General features: G+C 40.9%; 1 protein-coding gene across 2 annotated transcripts in view; it reads right to left on the bottom strand.

The window, feature by feature from the left end:
* The window catches only part of trappc9 (trafficking protein particle complex subunit 9), a 211,196-nt gene that overhangs the window by 51,482 nt on the left and 147,497 nt on the right, over nucleotides 1-12,217 (bottom strand). The gene's annotated exons all lie outside the window — the stretch shown is intronic.

Genomic DNA, 12,217 nt, shown 5'->3' with positions numbered 1-12,217 from the left:
AGTATAAATACTGCATCACTGCAAAAACTTTTTTTTTTGTATCTATGAAGGGGGCAAATATTGACTCCACATTTCTGATTTGGACATGACACCTAACCCAAAATTTCTCCTGCTGCTTACTCCGTATCCATTTTTGTACATGGATGGATAATCTAAAAGAAGTTTCTGCACCAACATGTCAATATGAAGCACCATTCTTTTAAACTGGGCCTACATTATTGGGTTAGAATTTTTCCATGTGTGACCTCAGCAAACGGCATGTATGAGACCTGCCGATCGATTCATCCAGGCCTACAGACCAATTATTTCTCCAAGTTCAGCAGGAGGTTCAGGAGACTTCATTTTAATTACACCTAGCAGTCAGTGTTCTGTCATATTCATGCGATGGATAAGTAGCTGCTGTTTTGAGTTATGTGTTCCAAACCATTGAGACAAGAAGAGATGTTTTCTTGTGAAGTGGAAACAAAATCTTTGGTTTGCTTCAAGCTGTTGACAGAAATCTAAATTTAGAGTCGGGTTAGGTGCTATCGACAGATGGTGTCCTCGTCTTTGATTATCAGTTGGAGAATAATAATCACCTGGGTACTGTATTAGGAATAGCAGTTTCATGGTATGTAAGAACATGCCACTGGCACGAAAAAACAATAAACTGTTTAAAAAGCTGTGTGCGCCAACAGTGTTAAGTTACCAGCAGAAGAAATGAACCGGTGGCAAAAATGCTACTACACCCACCAATGCTCATTGATTACAAAGCAAACCAGTTTCAAAGTTCCATCAGTTTAAAGAAAATAGCTGAGGTGAAATAGGACTAGTATGTTAGTGTTGCATACACACATTGATGCACTGCCCCAAAGTGGCAAACAATTCAAAATAGGTTGGATGTTAGCTCAAACTTTCAGTGTACAAATTGTCCCTTGGTAATCTTCTGTCACAGAGAGGACACCATGTTTCCTGTGCTGCCCCTGACCAATGATTCTCCAAATCAACATAACTTCGAGGCAATATTTAACCAGCTGTCGCAATTTTACAAACTCACGTTTTGGTTTCTGAGTTCCAGGGCTGAAAGACAATAAAGTGAGTGACATTGTTTAGCCTGTACTCTATCACAGGTAAATACAAACTGTTACTATGAGCCTTTTAAAATATTACGTTTATAGGCACAACATTGAAGCAGGATGCTTGTTTACAACAATGCTGATGACAAAAGTGTTAAAATTTCTGACTATATCCTGAAAATAAACACCAATCACACTGAAAATTTTTGCTCATTTTTCCTCAACATTAACATTCTCCCTTCTATTTGAATAACACTCTGACACTCTGGCCTTTATTTCCCAAGTGTTTTGCTAAATGTGTATTACCACTAAATATGTTTAAAAGCAAAAGCTTGTGACAAACTAACAGTCTCCTACTACAATTTTATTAAATGCCTATAATTTGATCATCTTATAATATGTGGCAGTCGGAATATTCTGTCCTAGTTAGTAAATGTTAAATGGGTTCAGTTCAATTAGAATCAAAACGTTAAGTTGTTTAGATTTTGAGTGCATCAATTTGTGTGCTTCCTACTGGGACATTTAGACTTTATTAATATTCTATGCAACCCTGCGTTGCGCCCTTGCTGACAGCTATGAAAGCTGCAAATGACTGACAATTAGGGCCAATAGCTAATGACGGCAGTCAGCGTTATGAGGAGAGACAACATTCATGATAATCGTTCAGATTGATTAATTAGGACGTCTACCAGCTCCATTTCAATTGATCTCTTGTGCTGCAATGCCGTTCCATGGCGAGCATACTCTATCTGACCCCAGTCATAACAAGCACCATCATGAGAGGCCATGATGGCAGTTTTAAGCTCAAATTACATGCGTGGGTGTGCATGAGCAAAAAAAGAGAGATAGAGAGGGAAAAATGAAGAGAAAGGAAAACGAGCGAAAAAGATAATGTGAGAATGTGGCAGTGTATTCTCGTCAAGTGTTTCCTAAAATACATCTCCTGTGCTTTTTAGGCACACTAGGAAGCAGCAATGATGTCCTCGAATATGCTGTCACCCAGTCACACATTGTTTTTACAGTTAGGATTGTGCGCACACTGCTCCAGCTCCAATTCCAGGGCACAAGAGGAATGACAGGGTAACAGTATCCCCTCAGTGTTTTCTGTAGGCGTTTGGGCCAGAAACCTGTCACTTGTGGGACCAGGATCAGTCTATTGAATGCTGAATAAGTGTCAGTTACCCGCAGGTTTGTCACAAAGCTGTCAGGGCGCTGCTGTTCCTGTGAATCTCTTGCTGGCCAACATCTGATGGACCACAGTCACACGTGATGGATGAACTGATGCATTGCCTTAACAGGCTCATGGAAAAAGATGGATTGAATGTCAGAGAGAGTACAGACAGGCAGCGATGGGACTAAAGGAGCCCTCAGCAATGAGAGACAAAGCACATCTCAGTAATAATGCAAAGATTTCATGTGAGAATATCTGATCAGGAGCAAGCACAATATTCAATATGGATGTCAACTTCCTTATCGGACAATCTTCAGCAACTTTGATCCTTCTGATTTGTAACAGCAGCACTCTTGGTAAAAACAAAGACATTTTTGAGATTTCTGGATATTCTTACAGGGATTTGGTTGTATTATTTGAGTAACCTCTTTCCACCCAGCATTTAAAAACTAATCAGCTATGTGTCATGTATTCAACACGATGAATGGCCTCACGAGGGGACAGTCAGAACTTTTTCATTTTGGGACGCAAAAACAGATTTGATGGCATAAGAAGCAGTCTAAGAAAAGACCAGGAGCTGCTCTACTCATGTGGGAAAATATCTGATTATGAGTCTGTGGAACCAGTGCATCATTGAGGACGATCAATAGAGACAGATGAGTGTTATGGAGTGACTTCTCCCTCTGAGGGCCTGTGTCATCTCTCACCAGCGTCAAAAAGATTGGCTTGCTCTGTAGAAGCTCATGCAAGCTAATGCTTGTGGACTGGCTCCCGCAGAAAGTGGCAAATCCAAGGTTCAACATGACAACCCTCTCACCAAGGTTAGGCAAAGGTGTCCTTGTGTCCTGACTGCTGATAAAGATTAATGTATAACAATAAAAAATAATCCTACTTTTATTCAATGCCTTTCGTGCAATGACTGTGAAGCTGCTGTATTCAACAACAACTGGCTAAGTTGGGACTTAAATGTAATGTCACTGTTGCCTACTTAACAGTTTGCAAGGCAAGGCCAGTTTGTAATCAAAACAGTTCTATGAATGGCATTGTCATTGGGTCTACTGTTTCGGACCAGAGGGAAACACATCATTTTCTATTGGATGTGTTATTCTGAACATGGTCATGCAAAAGCATGGTCCCCCAAAAATTTAAACCTTTCCAGCTCTGGTGATTTGCTGATTTCTTGAGCTCTAGGACCATCTTGACCAATACTGGACATCATGTTCCATTAGATTGTTGATAGTTGTAATGGAACAACATGTACCATATAATACCAAGTAATAGTTACGCATTCATGCAGATAAATGACGACAGGGCCAATGAAAATCAAAATTTACAAAATAAAAAGGGCAAATGGAAAGGCTTACCAAGCATGTTTCGGTTTGAAAGAGTTTTCAAATATGTCAATGGCCAATGTTGACTTTCAAAACTGGAAAGCTTGTCACCAACTATATGAAGACATTTATTAAACGTCTATGTATAGACCAAATTTAGCCTGGAAATGTGTTTCTGTCACCAGATTAATCGCACATTCACAGGCGACTCATGTTTACAGCTGCTAAAATGATTGTATAAATTAGAGAGCGTATCACCAGGAGTATAACCAGTTTGAAACTACCCGGAGTCCGGAGTGCCGCATAGCCTAGCGGTAATGTTGTGCATCCCATGTACAGTAGCTATATTCCTCTTGCAGAGGCCGTGAGTTTGAATCCCTCATTGGCCTTTTGCTGCATGTCATCTCCCACTCTCTCCTCCAAACATCTCATGTCTCTCTTCAGTTGTCTTATATAATAAAGGCAAAAAGGCCCAAAAGATAACTTAAAACACTTTACACTATCAGCCACCAACATTTCTGTAAAACCCTAGTCCTCTGAAGTGTCAAATAACTTTGTCAGCACCCCCCCTGGGGTCGTTCTGGATAGGTAATCAGAGTTGTACAGTCTGAGTACCTTTTTCCGTCTGTGGAGGGTGTTTAAAAAAGCTCCCTTTACGATGTCACCGAACCATCTTGTTTAAATCACACAGCCCATGAAGCACCATTTACTGTAAATAGTTTTTGTATGAAAAATAAAATTACGTCTTTGCGTGGGCAACAAAGATTTTGGACAAATGTTACCACAATCAGCATTTCCATCACACTTCCAAAGCCAAATTGAACAAATTAACTGAATTATAAAAAAAACGTGTTTCTGAGATGTTGATGTTGTTAAAAGTGTATGAAGATGAAGTTGAATTAAAATGGGGAAAACAAACTTGGGGATGAAGTATAACCAGGCACAGGGTAAACAATGACTACATAATAAAGCAGTCAGAGAGAATGAGGACTGTTGTATTGTATCATATACTCTTGAGTAGTAATCTAATCCAGACGTTTACAAATCTAACTTCATCGTCATACTCGATGCAACTGGGATTTATGACCAAAAAAAAGTCATAAAAAGGCTTCCACTGTTCTGCCAGATCCCTGCCCTAGCTAAAAAACATCAAGAACGCATCCTCTTCTGATCTGTTTGTGTTTCCCTCTGTGGGGATTGATGGTGCAGATCCACATGTAATCACACGGCAGTGCTCACTTCTCTGTACTTGAGCAGCTGAAACAGCTGTCACAATATTCCCTCTTTGAGTAGCACTGGAGTTAGTGTGGCAAAGGCTCAAGACAGTCTTGCAATGAAACTAGAGGAGAGCCTTGCTTGCATTTAGAAATGTCAGGTAATCTGTCTTTCGGGGATGAAAAGGCAGCCGTTGGGGATACTCTTGTTTCCTCTAAAGAAATCAATGAAGGAGGTGGTTTTATTTGATAGAAAGCTGTGCAGCAGAGAAAGAGGCTGAACCTGAAAAATACATTAAGAAAATGGAGAAAACATTGTCGGTGCTTAAGTGAACAAGGTAACCGGATGGGTGCTTAAGTAACAGTAAAAAAAACACCAGGAAGAAAACAGCACACAGATCAAGATGATTAGAAGTGGAAGAATAAAATACACTTAGAGTCAGCACACAGAAGTACTTCATAATAAGTCAAGTGCATAGACTGTATAGAACATGGCCGTAGACATAGTGATGTCACCCATTGGTTTCTAAAGAGACACAATGCAGGGCTACAATGGCAGTTCCCATATTGGAAATACTAGTTTTACTGTACCATCATTCTAGAAACAGGCAAAGAGGTAGAGCTGAGGTGGGTCTTATGGCTCCTGACATACTGCTAAAATCAGTCCCCCTTTCAGTCAACTAAATAACAACCTTAATTATGCAAAAGTGAATAACTATAAGACTTAATAACATCTAAATATGTTCTAAAACAAACCTCCTTTGAACAGAATGTACTGTATTAAAAAAAATAGCCTGGCCTTTGCAGCCAGCCTCTACTGGGCAAACAAGGAACTGCTTTCACATTTTCTTCAATTTTCAACACTTGGGATTGCTGCCTGGTCAAATGCTGTCTTTGCGTATCAATTATAGATAGGCGTGAAAAAAAAAGTCCTTCCTAAATGAATTTCCATAATTTAATGTGAATTTTCCATAACTGCATTAATCCCTCTTTACTCAAGTTTCTCTCCTGTTTTTCATCCTCGCTTTATTCTAAATGAATAGGAGAGAGTGTGGTGAGCTATCAGCGGCAGGCCGGAGGAGTTTTGATCTATTTCCGCAGCTCTCCCAAACTGACGCACCACCAGTCCAGATTGTTCTGTAGCCATGATAAATGCCCCATAAACGGTCGCTCCCAAGCCTGTAAAATGTGCTAACTGTATGTGCACACGGGGCCAGAGAGGGTAAGCAAGACGAGATGTGCAATCATAGAGCGAGCCGCTATCCTCATTTGGTAAAAGAGCATTAACATAAGTCTGCTAAAAAGGCCTGCGTTTTGATAATCCTGCATGGTGCAATGTCAAGAAATCATGACTCACAGTCAAAATGGGTTAATTAGCTGGTTGGCAAACAATGGACAATTCCTTTCAGCTCATCTCAGAAGAAAACCGGAGAAGAAGAATGTTTCTAAGACTCCCTCCGCTACCTCATCATTATCCCACTTTTGAGTATTTTCGTCTCCGTCCACACACCCATCTTAGCCATCTTAGTCAGCGCAGTCTCAATTAATCACACACAGTGGCCCCAAATAGAGAGTGAGCTTCACAAAAGGGTGTGTGTGGTCCTCCCGACTCGCTCCAGCTTTCTACCGCCTTCAATAGGAGACCTTTAGGATGGCTGACTGACAGAGCCTGGGCGACAGAGCTGAAAAATAAGCAGATAAATCAGCCTCTGCCAACCCAGTGCTCCTCCTAGAGCCCATCAGTCAGTTAAATGGGCAACACCTGCCACAAATTTAAGCAAATATGCCCTCCAAGAGTTGGGTGTTGAGGTTGGGATTATGTGTATGTTTGTGTACTTCGGGGCAATGGAAATATACAAGCTATTAAGTCTGATGTTTTATAGATAACTTTCCCACTATCAGGGGAGCACTGAACCAAGGCCTACACAAATCATTCAAAAACACATATCCCATGAGGAGGGGGTTCCAGATCAAGTTTGAAATCTTTTTTTTAAGAGTAGATAATGAGTTATTTCTAGAAAATATCAAACAATAACCGTCCATGCAGGAAGCAAGTTTTGTTTCTGATTTGGATCAAACCTTCAGTATGTTTTGGAGGATCGGAAACCCTTTTATGACCAACTTGTAAACAATGTGATAACTGTACAGTATATTTAGTACAAGGATATCAAAGGATTTGTGATTTGACGATGCAGATCATTCTTCATCCATCCATTATCTATACCCCTTTTACCCCTTTTTTTCATGGGGGATTCGTGGAGCCGACACCCCCACATTGGTCATTGGGCAAGAGACGGACTACACCCTGGACTGTTCACCATGCAGTCAGTCACAGGGCTGACAAATATAGAGACAAGCAGCCAAACTCACATTCACACCCACTGTGCTGGCAATTTAGAGTCATCAATTAACCTAGCGAGCATGTCTTTGGACTGTGGGAGTACACAGAAGAAGAACCCACGCAGGCAAGCTCTACACAGAGAGGCTCTGGTCCAATGGGGAACCAGGAACCTCCTCGCTGTGAAGCAACGGCACTAACCACTCCACCACCGAGCAGCCTTCAATATCCTTTCAGAAATGTGTCTCTGGTCTTGGTCAGGCGAAAAATTGTTTTAGGTAAAGATGCCAAATATGTTTCTTTGTTCTGTGGTCAGAATTTCATGTTTTGTAGTTCCAAAACCAGCTAACATAAAACTCCTGCCACCTCCTGACCAGTTTCAGCGGGTACAAATGGGCTATCAGGGCTAAGCCCGCCCTTTCTTATTTAATACAGATGAGAAAAGTTTTCTTCAAATAACCTACAACTGTTTTACATTTTTTGTGGAATCTAGGTTAGAAAACTAACATATTTGTACCAAGAAATACAAGACATATCTTTTTTAACAACCCAAAATACATATCATCCTCTTCCTTTCACTTCCTGTAACTGAGTGACTGGTGTCATGGCATGCCCCCTTGATTTTCTGATGATTTGGGCTACAATCATTCAGCCCACAGGCCACTGACTTCTGACAAATGTCACAATTGTTGCATTTCATATTGTCGAGACACTAAGAAACTAACTTAGCATCTCTTGACATAAGACACAATTTATTTTACTTCACTTTCCTAAGTGAAATAAGTCGCTTCTTAAGTCAAAATTAACACCAAACCAAAGGATTGACGAGTATGCTCCTCAAACTGAGCTGATGTCACCCTACAGGTCCTATCACTGCTGTGCAGATAACTGCAGAAGCAAGCCGAGCTGATGTATGCTCACAGATGTGGCGTATCACCAGTTCAGGTGCAGCCAAAACGCCTCTCCTTCATATGTGCCATGCATGTATTCATCCCCATCCTCCCTCTCTCCCAGGGAAGCAGCTCTCATCATCATCACCAAAACAGGACTTCAGCGTTTGGCGGGTCGGAGCTGTTTGGCAGCACCATTTGTCAAACCTGCAGCACTCAGGGCAAACGGGCGCCTGACAAAAGCTTAAAGGCATATTATTCCATGAGACGTCCCCTGCGCTGTAAAGCCAGTGCCTGTGACTGCTCCAAATGCTCATCGGTGTGTGCGTTCACCACGAGGGGGTAAAAAAAATAAAAATAAAAATAAAAAAAAGTGACAGTGTGCCAGTTCAGAAGCTCTGTCTTATTAAATTATCTCTCTGCCTTTTACAGCAAGGCCCCCACCCTTCTCTTTCCATCTCTCTCTAAGGCTAAACATTTGTCTTTCCATTCATGGGTGAATTTGTATTCCATTGAGATGGGCTCCTGGTGGCAGGCTGATGGTAGGAGGGGGGGGGGGGAGGAGGGGAGGGAATGGGTGCAAAGTCCGCATTCAGGCTGGCTGTTTTCCATCTCACTGCTTGGTTACAGCACTCAACAGGCAGACAATGCTGGAAATCCAAGCCTGTCCACAGTTGCTTAAATACGGCTTCAACTTAATACAGTTCAGCACAACTGCTTGTTATTGGCTCTCACTAAACCCCCCCTTAATTCTAAGAAAATATTCATTCTCCAATTTGCCAGTGAGGCTGAAAATTTGACAAAATATCCCTGACTTTTACTAAATTAATAGATTTCAAGATGTTCTAAATTTGTTTTAATTCATTCTACTGCTGGTGTGTACTTAATTCTTGATGTTCCAAAATCCTTATTTGTCTTTTGTAATCACTGCCAAATGTACTTACAGTAAAATGTAATATTCCCATTTGAACTCAATTCCCCCCGAGGTGCTCATTTAAAAATGTTATCATGTTTAATCTCATCTTACAAATGTCAGGGCACTTCCTGGCCGACTCAGACCTCTCCTTTAGCACGGCATCATAACCTGCAATGATGGTGTCAACTCCTGAGAGCTCTGTGTCATTGGCCAGCGGACTGTTTATTTAGCAACACTCCATTAAGTAGACACATGGACTGCAATCACGAGGTGCAACCCTTTGGCTTTAATCAAATTGACAACTGAGGAGCTGTAATCAATGGAGGTATTTACATGATGCCAGGCTGCAGAGAAACCAATGATACCACCTGTCATGGCAGTGGGTTTAAAAAGCAATAAAAAAAGATAAAGTTTATTTGGAAACACAGATTCTAATCACACCACATTCAAAACAAGAGGAAAGTCGTAGAGTTAGGCTTCCTTTTTCAGGACTCTTGCTTGATGATGATTTTTAACTCTACTGTACCTCTAAGTGAATGTACTTCCAGAACCATCCTGCTAATATAAAGTTCAGATACTGTAATAGCCTTTTAAATGAATAAAAACAATTCTACTGCATAGACTTCCACTGGCGGAGTAAAAATTGGGTGACAATGAAAGGTGCAGTAATCAGATATATTAAATAATATATGTACTCGCATTTCAAACTTTCACAAGACTTAGTCACAATCGCTCAAGGTTTTTTCCAGTTTGATAAAAACTCACTGTAAACAGAATAACAGCACGCAAAGCGAGCAAGCATCAGTGACAAAATCAGCCTGATTCGATTGTTTTCTATTGGAGTGTGCAAACTGCCCGCAAGCGACACAGTTTTTACCCCGTCGCCCCGTTTCTATTTTCTTCTCTGTCGCTCGTGTAGACGGACGAGGAACGAGGAAAGAGGTCGCTCTACAAGGGACTGACACTGTTTTTTTCTTCACTAAACCGAGCTCTTTAGTTTGTTGTACAAATGGGAGATAACGGTGGATTAATAGTATCCACATCCCTGACTGAGAAGTTGTGCTTTGACTTGTGTCAACAGCACCGGAGACAAACTTTTTTTCAGCTCACCGAGTGTTGTTTATTGACGAGCCTCTGTGTCTAATTACAAAGCAGCACACTTCAGTTTGTCCGCCGTCAATTCCAAACCTCTAGAAGTCATATATAAATCCACAGAGCAAAGAATCATATATTTAACCGATGTAGTGTGGACAGCCAGCATGCGATCATGCGCGATGCGACGTGACATATAACGCTAGCATGCTGTTAGGACACGGTGAAACATACAGCAGCCACAGCTGGGGATATTCATTTTAATTTCTTTTTTTTTTTTTCTTCTTCTTTTTGAAGAATTGTAGCGTCTGTGAAATCAAACAAACACAGGCAGAAAAGTTATCTTCAAGCTTTCCACATATTCATGGTGAAATCACTAGAAGAGATATGCTCTCCAGACAGCGTAAAAAAAAAGAACAGTCCTCTGATCTGTGTTTGTGTTCAGGGTGAAATATATGTCCAGTGGTTCTTTTGTTGTTGATGTATTTTTTTGTTTTTCAACCAAGCTTACAACATTAACATAATCGTAATCCGCTTTAAATTCTAGCCCCCTCAATGCATTACAGCCCTCCTCTGAAGACCAAAATTGAAATTCAGCAGAAACAAAAAGGACGTTTCACTAATTACAAATGTACTTGCATTATTCATTTGTAATTATGTAGTGAATTTCATCCTATATGATTGTACATTATTGCAGCTCTGCTAATGTGACTGTGGGGTGGAGTTTCTGCCCAGAGGTAGAATCGTTTACTAATGACCTCCGTTTGCTCCCCGATTCAATAATTATAATGAGCTTGTAAACAAACACAAAACCATAGAACAGATCCTGGCACTGTCTGTGTTCTCCATTTACAGGAACCTTTGTGATCAAATATTTATAGAGCTCTGCAGAAGACAATCACGAAAAAGGCATCAAGTTTCTCATGCTGCACGATTGTTTGAGCTCAGGCAAACGGGGATGACTCCTTTCAGCTTTTGTGAATGTAGTCGTGCTCTTACACAAAGTATGAGGAGTTTCTAACTGGCTACCAAACAGTGGGATCCATTGTGTGACCAACAGAAGCAAACCAGTCTATCATGTTTTAAGTCTTTCCTGCCTGTCAGTACGTCGTTGAGTTAGTAACAAAGCTAATCACTGTAAAAAAAATGGAATTAAAAAAAGACCTTTTCCAGCAACGTTAGTGAGTGGTACATTTGCAAGTTGAGTGCTGGACAAAAAAACATCAATGGCAGAGAAAGACTAAGAAAAGAAAGAAACCTTAACAAAAAATAAGAAAATCAAAACAGACCACCATGCGCTGGCGCAAGTAATTTCCATCTCCAGCATCTGTGTGAGTGTGAGGCTACAGACACACAATGGTATTAAAAGCATCCAATTGGACTAACGATTTCAGAGGCGGGGGGAATGCTTGAACTATACTCGTAATGGAGCCTGTGATAGTCTCCGCGAGCCTGATAAAGGCATCCTAATGGGCTGAGGCAAATTATCTTGCTCATAATCAGCAAGGCTTGCAAGAAATGCTTTTGCAGAAATGAAGACACGCTGAAACAACCACTGCCATTGCACTGAGAGTACACGAGCAGTGCGGAATATCAGCCCAAAGATTGTGTATCGCGATGTCTTCTCAACAGCTTCACTTTCGCAGGAGCAAGTTGCATGTCAGATGCCAAAATATCTGAAGAACAGTGAATCCAGTGAGTTATTTGCCTTGATCCCCTCTTATTTCTGTCTCAATAGATTCTTGCAATTCCCTGCTCAATCTGCTGCCGTGTCATTTTGCAGATTGCTTTCTCTTTGCAAATGCAGGACAGCCCCAGCTGACTAATCAAAATGCTGGCAGGGCCCAAAAGAGAAACCCGGTATCTCAGAAAACAAACATCCGCAGAAAATCAAAAGTGATTTCAGAGGATGATCACAGATGGTGCGACCAAAGAGCGCTCCTACAAATTATGTGTGTCCCAGCTGATCGCACATTCCCCAAGCTGCTGTCTCCACTTCACCAAAATAGATTGTAGTCCATTATGAATGCAAATAAAAAACATGACTTGGGCCCCTTTAACTGACAGGTAAAGGAACTACATAGAAAACTGTGAATGGCAGCAAATTATAATGGTGGATGGCCCAAACTTTAGATCATCATTAAATCATTTTCTCTCTCGTTTAACTTACATAAAAATTCACAAAAACATGATGTCATGTTCCCAGCATG

The sequence above is a fragment of the Labrus mixtus genome, chromosome 16, assembly GCF_963584025.1.
Source record: "Labrus mixtus chromosome 16, fLabMix1.1, whole genome shotgun sequence".
NCBI lineage: Eukaryota > Metazoa > Chordata > Actinopteri > Labriformes > Labridae > Labrus > Labrus mixtus.
The sequence above is the reverse complement of the archived record's forward strand: the minus strand, read 5'-3'. Positions and strand labels throughout refer to the sequence as shown.